At 42.2% G+C, this 9,307-nt stretch overlaps 1 long non-coding RNA gene across 1 annotated transcript; it reads left to right on the top strand.

Annotated features, from left to right (window-relative positions):
- Positions 1–228: 228 nt before the first annotated feature.
- Positions 229–8,168, top strand: LOC121823138 (uncharacterized). The gene is made up of 3 exons (XR_006064480.2): positions 229–766; positions 1,761–1,873; positions 7,380–8,168. It is a non-coding gene; the product is annotated as an uncharacterized LOC121823138 (long non-coding RNA).
- The last annotated feature ends 1,139 nt before the right edge of the window (positions 8,169–9,307 follow it).

Genomic DNA, 9,307 nt, shown 5'->3' with positions numbered 1-9,307 from the left:
AGCACAGCGAGTATTCCCACCTGAAAACACATGCCTGCATCTGTAGTATCAGCATGTGTGATTGGACAGCGCTCCCCAGGCATATGATCCATGATGGTTTTATCACACACACACACACCGCCAAAAAAAAATCAACGCCTGTCTGTCTTATGTAATAGTTTTTCATCCTGTCTAGCTGAGTATCATTTTTAACTCCTACAAAACAAACAAACAAACAACAACAAAAAAAAAATTCCAGGAGTTCTCTGTGCAATTCATATATACCTGCCTAACTCAAATTTAATTAAAGTTTGGAATTCATCCACTTCAGTACAATTTTAATCTTCAACAGCAAATTAAAGTGGACCAACATACCTATTCAAAACTTCCACCCAAGGCAAAAATTTACAGGCTACAGATTATTGGGAATGATCAGAAAAGTGAAAACTATCACACATTTTTGTTCTCCGATATAGAAACAAAATAATATTTGCTCCCCATCCCCCGTTTTTATTTTCCTTCTCTTCAAGAACAACATGTTCCCCTCAGGAGGTTGTGTATTTCTGTTTCTGCTTATAGCCATCAGTCCTCTCTGCTTTCAAGGTGTATTTAGATAACTGCAGATTATCTGAAGATGTTGTTTCTACATGCACTCAGTCGACAGTCACGGACACTGATGTTTTCACTGGTTTCTTCCAGTGGCTCCTAGATGCCAAGATTACAGTGTGTCTGGCAATTGACAGTGACATAAGATCAACACGTGATGCTTGGGGTGCCTTACCATCAGGTATACTAACAAACAAATAAAAAGGAGGGGGAGGAAGGGGAATAGGGGGAGGAGAGGGAGGAGGGAGGGGAGGAGGGGGGGAGGGGGGAGGAAGGATGGAGGACAAAAGAGGGAGACTGCATCTAGAGTCACATTGTGACTTTGGTCCAGGAAAGAAAAAGCAAATCCAAAGTCTTTGATTCCTAACCACCTCTTGTTGTACCCAGCTGAAGGTCATGAGCTCAAATCACAGCCCATCTTCCCAATAACCAGCTCCTGATAAACGTAGGAACACTGCTGAGTCCCTTGCTAAGAAATGCCCAGCTTAAAACACTTCTCGACCTCTCACATACACAATTTGTTTGGTGGTTATTTGTGAGAAGTTTTTCCAAAACAGAAGTTTCTGGGTATCCATAGGAAGACTTCTGCCTGCTCAGTTAGCAGATCCTTCAAGAGGCACAAACTCCCTAAACAAAGCTGTAAATGAGGGCTTTCTACCGAGATTAAATCTGCTTGTGTTATAACTGTGCAGGAAGTTTCCATTTAGAAATTATACACATTCCCTGGTTTGTATTTACAGAGATTCTCCCCCACCCTAAGACAGAGTCTCACTATGTAACTCTGGCTTTCTTAGAACTCACTCTATAGACCAGAATGGCTTTTAGCTCACAGAGATCCGCCAGCCTCTGCCTCCTCAGTGCTTATTTACAAAGAATCTTTAGAGTGGTCACAGTACATCTGGTTGTTGCTTGTTTTTTGTTTGTTTGTTTTGTTTTGTTTTTCAACACAGGGTTTCTTTGTGTAGCCTTGGCTGTACTAGAACTAACTCTGTAGACCAGGCTGGCCTTGAACTCACAGAGATATGTTTGCCTCTGCCTCCCAAGGGCTGGGATTAAAGGGGTGTGACACCACCGCCCAGCTACACTTTTATTTCTTTGTTTCTAAATGAAACATAAATTAGTTGTTTCTACAATCACAATCAAAACCGACTCAGGTCTTCTGAATCTTATTTCAGGGTTCTTTTTCATATCACACTGGTCTCTTGAACCACTTGAGTGAATGACAAACTAGGATTGTCATGGCCACAAAACACATGATGACCTCATGGGATCCTTCAACACTAGGAAGGTTTGTGTTTTAAACCTACTTAAACTCTGGAATTCTAATATATATATACACACATATATATGATGTATTATATACTGTTATATAATCTACCCAGGAAGCCACCCCGAGACAGGATTTGTACCTCTCTGAGACAGCAAAAGTGTAAACATTTAAATAAAATGTTATAAGTGCCAGGAGATTCAAGTGCAAGGAAATATGCTCAATGTTTCCTTTTCACTCCCACTGGGGCAAGGTTGGTGAATTACTGCTTCTAAGCTACCTGGGTCGAATAGACTGGGATAGGTCTGAAAACAGCCAGGTCCCGGGTCCTGAAACACACCACTGGACCCATGCAGAGGCTCGATGATCTGTGTCTTACCACCTCCTCAGATTCATGTTACACAAATCAGTATCAAGAACCATTGTGCTGAATATGTTTCATTCACATAAGACAAAATGGCAACTATTAAGGAGATACCATGCATGAAAGAGATTCAGCTGTCGGTCTCAACAACACTCGAACAATCAGGATATAATGTAAATTACAGGCACTTCAAGGGAGGCCGAGGAGAAACAGTCTATGTGGAATTCATTGTTCGTTAGTTATGGCTCCTCCTAGGGTCAAAACACCCAAGAGAAGCAGTGTAAAGATCTCAAAGAAGACGGCTGGGGAGGTTCAGGTCCACAGTGGCTGCTGCTACCGCATCCTGCTGGATCCTGAAGCAAAGTGTTCGAGCTGGAACCAGAAGTAGATGCCACCGTCAAGGAGGACCCCCGGAGACCTACTTCTGTTAGCTAGGCGGGGCTTCCACCTTCTCCCGAACACCACCACAAGTGGGGGAGCAGGGTTTAGACCCATGCGCAGGCAAAGAGTTCTACCCGAACCCTAACAGTTGTGCTCACGCGAACCATTTGACTTCGTTGTATCTTGTTTTAGTCTTCTATAAAATATGAGTAACACTTGAGCGTTCTTGAGATGTGAAGATTAACCCAGTGACAGTAATAAGTGTGTTGATATATTCGACTAGAGGCTAATAAAGGAAGGGATTATAGGGCAAGGCTCGTGTGTATCATATCCTGTCCCGGAGAATGCTGTCACTTGCATTTTAGCTAAAGGCAGTTATTCAAACGGGGCAAGAGCGCTGATGCTCAGAATTGGCAGCAGGTTAGAATAAGTCAGCATTTTTCATGAAAACTGGGTCACGTGGTCTTTAAAAAAAAAAAAAAAACTTTTACTTTTATTGAGAACCCCAGAGTAGGATAGGCCTCGACCTGCCTGGTTCTAGAAAGTTTTTGTCCTGATGACAAGATAATTAGCTACGTGAGAACTATAGTTTCCCCAGCAGACCTCAGCGGAGAAAGAAAACATCTACTATTCCCTCTCTCTTATAGTAGTTATGATCTGACATCGTAATTCGCCATGACTTGGAATTTCAACAATAGCTGAATCCCTGCAACGATTTCTTGCTTGGACTAAGAGAGGTAGACTAGGAGCTTTCAAGTTAAACTTGTAATTTGGACTTCAAATATTCATTATAAAACTCAAGCCAAAGCTGAAAGAAATTACCCAGGGTCTGTGGAACGCAGGCCTGTCTCCTATGGAACGCAGGCCTATCTCTCGTGGAACACAGGTCTGCGTCTTATGTTTCTTTTTTCTCTACAAGTGAAAAAAGCGCTTTAATCCTATCTCCTCGGCTTTGCCTTGACTCGCAAACCAGTGGAAACAAACACATCTGACTGCCCCCTCACCCCCAACCATAATTTTAAAAGCATCTGTGAGATACAAATTCAGGCTTTTGAAGTTGGAAGTTTCTTCAGAAAAGAATTGAAGTGTTTTCTTATTTTTTTTTAATTTTGCTTCTATGTGCCACCACATTAAATAGTAAAGCCAAATTACACTTTTTTGTTTATTTAAAAAATTTGTTTCATTTTACATACCAATCGCAGTTCCCCCTCCCATCCTTCCTCCTCTGCCACCCCTCCAGTCCTCCACCATCCACTCCTCCAAAAAGTTAAGGCCTCCCACGGGGAGTCAACAAAGCCTGGTACATTCAGTTGAGACAGGACCAAGCCCCTCCCCCTGCATCAAGGCTTAGCAAGGCATCCCACCACAGGGAGTAGGCTCCAAAAAGTCAGGTCATGCACCAGGGATAGATCCTGATCCAACTGCCAGGGGCCCCTCGAACAGACCAAGGTACACAACTGTCTCCCGTTTGCAGAGGGCCTAGTCCAGTCCCATGCAGGCACCACAGCTGTCAGTCTATAGTTCATGAGTTCCCATGAGTTTGGTTCAGTTGCCTCTGTAGATTTCCCCATCATGATCTTGACCGCCCACCCCCCACCGCCTTGCTCATATAATCCTTCCTCTCCCAAATTATACTTTTAAAGTGTTTGTGTTATACCCAGGCATAACCCATGCCTGTGATCCCAGTACTTGGAACTCTGAGACAGGAGTTTCCAATCCAACCAGGGGTACATAGTAAACAAAAGATAGAGAAGGCATTCAGGTTCCTTTTTACCCATCACTCGGGGTCTGAGCTAATAAACCCATTCTTCATGGAACAGTCTTCTCACTTCAGAGCTTTTGTTCTTCGTGTCTACAAAACTACTGAGCTCGTTTGCATCCCGTACTAGTCTCCTGTATTCTAGGAGGTTGTTTTTTTTCTCGGCAGACCTTGACCCATGCTATGTGAAAGAACGGCTCCCCTGGAACAAGTTACTCGCTTATCCGTCCTCTCCGGAACAATGAGATACACTCTGGGATGTCAATACTATCTTTGGAAAAGATAAGACCTTAGATTCTGTAACATTCTTCAGTATCGCTTTATGGGAAACTCAATAGTAAATGTGTCTAGGGCACAGATGCCATCTCCTCTTTTTTTTTTTTTTTTTTAATCATATTTTATGGCAACATCATAAATATTTCTGGAAAGCTGCAGTGGGTGTAGAGGGAACCTGGCATACACTCAGGTTTTTGCAGAAACACATGAACTACCTTGACGATCCGATGGATCCAGAAAACCCTGTTTGTTGGGTATTTCAAACAAGGGCTTTAGCGAAATGAGCTCAGTTGATGCCGCTGCCTTTTGACAACAGCTGTGAATCACTGATAGAAAAGCATGAGAACCCAGTCAGCAACTTAATTATATATCATTACCTAAGATAATGGCAACATTTTAGGTATGAATTAAACCTTTTGTGGTGGAGTCTTGCATCATTCCACAGTGTTGGTCCAGCCAGTGATTCTAAAAAAAAAAAAAAAAAAAAAAAAAAAAAAAAAAAAAAAAATCTACAGACAAAGCACTGGCCCTTTATTGTTCATTTAAGAGTGGTTACAAACTTTCTTTGCATTCATTTTTCAAGACTGCAGGAGAAAGAAAGAACTTCTGTTCTGAAGGCAGAAGAACGGCTTTGATGAGAGGGAGGAGGTAATAGTTACAGAAGAGGAACTGAAACACACCACCAGAAATGGGTCAGAACAGTGCAGTTAAAGCCACACACCAGGCCCCGGACGCTCTTTGTCCTGACCTCCTACCCCTGACTGTAGGCTGGTCTTTATCTGGACCTTTTTCTAAGGGAAGACCAAATTGCTTCTGAGACTCAGGACCCCAGTTACTCAATTCCCACCCAGGGTTTCTGTTCTGACGCCTGTGCACAGCACAGTTGTGAGGAGGAAGCATCATCGCCTTCCCAGGAATACTGGCGCCACTCCCCTTTCCTGGCTTCCCCAGCAAAGTTCAATATGCAATAAAAAACAACCTGCAAAGATGGGAGAAAATTACAGAGGGGTCGTGGAGGTGGCCAGGCATCTGGCTGCAAGGTCTGAAGTGTTCCTACTCCTTTTAAACAAGCATCAGTGGTGTAAACCACAATCACAGAGGGGCACCTGCACTAACCAGACTCACTCCCCACCAACATCATTAGTTTGGCCCATATTGTGTTTTTCAGTATGTTTTAAAAGTCAGATTTCAAGAAAGAAAAAAACAAAAAAAAACAAAAACGTGGTTTATATGTTTCTGGTTCCAGCTTTGAGACATCACACTTATGTGGGCATTTCTTCGGAGCCCCAACCCCAGGTCCTGAGAGGAGTCCAACCTTCCCTGAAAGACGTAGCAGAAACACTAACCAATCAGTCTCTTAAAGCTGGATCTGCTTAGAGAGCTCGTGTTGCCCAGCAAGCTCCACAAGCTTGGAAAGATTTAAATATATTAGAACTCACAAGCCATTTTAAGTGGACTATTCAGTGATTTCACCCATCAACGTTTCTTGGAAAATAGATTTGCAGGGTCTCTTATAAGCTCATCCCTGTTTTCTCACAGTGCTTAGAAAGAGAGTTCTCACCTGGGTTAACACTTCCTTCTGGGGACTTTCATGTGTGGAAGGGAGCACATCCGATCATAATTTGTTTATCATATTTGTTTGGGGATTTTATTTTTGGTGTGTGTGTGTGTGTGTGTGTGTGTGTGTGTGTGTGTGTGTGTGTGTAGCCTTTGGTGCCCTGGAACTCTCTGTGGAAGCCAGAATGTCCTTGAACTCACAGAAACCTGCCTGCTCTGATTCCCAAGTGCTGGTAATCTTTCTTTTTGAGACAGTCTTGATAGGAAGCCTGGGCTGGTTGTTTGTTTTAGTTATATTTTATTTGATCTTATGTGTATGTATGTGTTTGGGTGAATATGTGTCACATGATGGACACTGGCAGAGGCCTGAAGAGTGTGTCAGATGACCTGAGGATGGAGTTACAGGCAGTAGTGAGCCATCTGACGTGGGTGCTAGGAACTGAAGTCGGGTCCTCTGTGAGAACAGCAAGCACTCTTAACCACTGATTCATTTCTGCAGTCTCCCTCACTGATTTTTTTTTGGGGGGGGGGTGGAGGATTGGAGGGTTGAAACTGGGTTTCAATGTAAAAGCTCTGGTTGTCCTAAAACTCATTCTGTAGACCAGGCTGGCCTCAAACTCACAGAGATCCACCTACCTCTGCCTCCCGAGTGCTGGGATCAAAAGGGTGCACCACCACTGCCCAGCCTCCGCTTTTAACCTCTGCCTCCTGAGTACTAGAGGCCTGTGTCACTTGCCCAGCTTATATCTTTTCCAGTTGTTGCTACTGTTAGCTAATTTGTGTTAACTTTTATTGTGTGGCTATTTTAAAAAAAGACTTTCTCTCTTCAGAAACCTCTTATTTCCCCCCCAAGCAACCCCCTTGCAGTTGAAGAAAAGGCAAATGAGAAATGCAATGCACTAAGAACAATCCACTCTACTCGTCACCGATGGCAAAGTCATGCTGATTATTCTCCCTCTGGGTCTGCCATAAACAAACTGTGGATGGAGCTCTAACTTCCTCCACTCTGAGGAGACATAGGTCTCCCATTAAAGCAAGGATGGAACTGTCCCCACCCCACCCCACCTCTTACATTCATGCCATTAAGGAAGATGTGGATTTGAAAGTCTCTCTGTCTCCACGGCTGTTTCTGGACGTGGTATACAATCATTTCATGATCATTGTTTTCACTGTCATATTGTGATTGGCAGGAGAAGAAGAAAGTGGAACATGTGAGCTCTGGTCTCTGCAGCCGCGTGAAACAAAGTACAGCTTTCTCTCTTCCAGCTGAAATGGTATTGTTATTTTAGCCTTTTCTCCCAGGACTATTTCTCAACTGTAATTAGTCTTATTGTGCTTCTCCGGTAACTCCCAACTCGTCCTCTTGGAACACTGGTTCTCATGACCAGTATAGGCTCCTGCTTCTATCTGCAGGGTTCTTACATGAAGGAAAACCAACTCTTTTTTTTTTTTTTAACAATTAATACATGCTTTCTTGTATAGTTTAGCTGCAAACATTCACTTATTAGCCATCCCTCCAAAGTGAATAACTGCAACATCTATAAAGATTCCTGAGCAAATAAATCTTTTTTGGAGTTAAATGAGTTTGTATTATCATTGTTTTGCCACTCATTCAAATTTTCTAAATTTCACTTATCAGGCCCCAAAGTGGACAAAGTTCCATAATAACCATAACGAAAGCCTTAAGCGCACTGAATAGAGTGAAGAGTTGACCACTGGGAGGACTCCTCTAGTCTTCTAATTATTCCATTTACATTTGTATTCTTTAATCCTAATTGTATTGCCCATGATACTACACTGCTAGTTCATGCACGACTAGTCACACATGGAGATTTTTGAATTCTAAAATAGACAGACTTTATTTCTTAACTTCAAAATATAATACTGATTATTGTGTCTTAACTAGTTATGAATCTACAAATTTCAGTTCACCTCAGTTCAGTGTGTGTGTGTGTGTGTGTGTGTGTGTGTGTGTGTGTGTGTGTGTGTATGTAGTTTGGAAAGGGATTGTGTGTTATTTGCTTAGCTGTTTTTACAGACAAACTCTTGCTCTATAGCGCAGGCTGGCCTCAACTTGTGATCTTTCCTGCTTTTCGTGAGTCCTGGCATTAGAGGCTTTGCCACCACACCCAACTCTAACATCTGTGATCCATTTGTCAGTCTAATCCACTCGGTCTTGAAAACTGTTTCCACCTTAGATACCTTATGTACAAGAAAGAGAACTGAGAGGAAATTGGAGCAATGAGAAAAGAAGGAAACTGTTGTGAAAGGGAAGTTCAGGATCTGGCCAATGGTGGAAAGTGTGTCATGAAATGTTATAAAAATAGAAATGTGCTTTATCATTTTACATGTTGGGAAGGCTATGTGAACACAAATATTAATAGACTAAAGTAATCCTGAGCCAGCATTTTGCTTATAACACTTTAAATATTACTGTAGCTTTCCAAACTATTGATAATGGTGCCTTGAAAAGTCAAATGCAGCCAGATATAGTGGCCCATACCTGTAATCCCAGCACTCAGGAGCCTGAATCAGGAGGCTGAAGGATTGTAGATAGATGAAGGCTAGATTAGACAACAGAGTGAGACACTGCCTCAGAAAAAGAGACAGGCAGACAGACAAACGACAGACAGGGCGAAATTAATGCATTGTAGTTGGTTGTGTTGGCTTATACCACAGTTTTGGAGGCTGAGGTTGGAGAATCATGAATTCAAAGGCTTGAGCCATATAATAAGAACCTATCTAAAACACACACACACACACACACACACAAATTCTTTTTTTCCTATTTATTCCAATCCAGTTTCAGTCATCTATGAAAAGAATTTGTCCTACTAAATGATATTATTAAAAGCTCATGCCATTCTCTATTTATTATTTTGGATTTAAATCAGCAGTTCTCAACATGTGGATTGTAACCCCTTTGGGCACTGATTGACTGTTTTACAGGGGGTCACCTAAAACAATTTGCCTATCATATATTTATATTATGATTCATAACAGTAGCAAAATTACAGTTATGAAATAGTATCAAAGATAATTTTATGGTTGAGGGGTCACCCCAACATGAGGAACTGTATTGAGAGGTCGCAGCCTTAGGAAGGCTGAGAACCACTGC

Source organism: Peromyscus maniculatus, chromosome 16, assembly GCF_049852395.1.
Source record: "Peromyscus maniculatus bairdii isolate BWxNUB_F1_BW_parent chromosome 16, HU_Pman_BW_mat_3.1, whole genome shotgun sequence".
In the NCBI taxonomy this organism is placed as follows: Eukaryota; Metazoa; Chordata; class Mammalia; order Rodentia; family Cricetidae; genus Peromyscus; species Peromyscus maniculatus.
The sequence above is the reverse complement of the archived record's forward strand: the minus strand, read 5'-3'. Positions and strand labels throughout refer to the sequence as shown.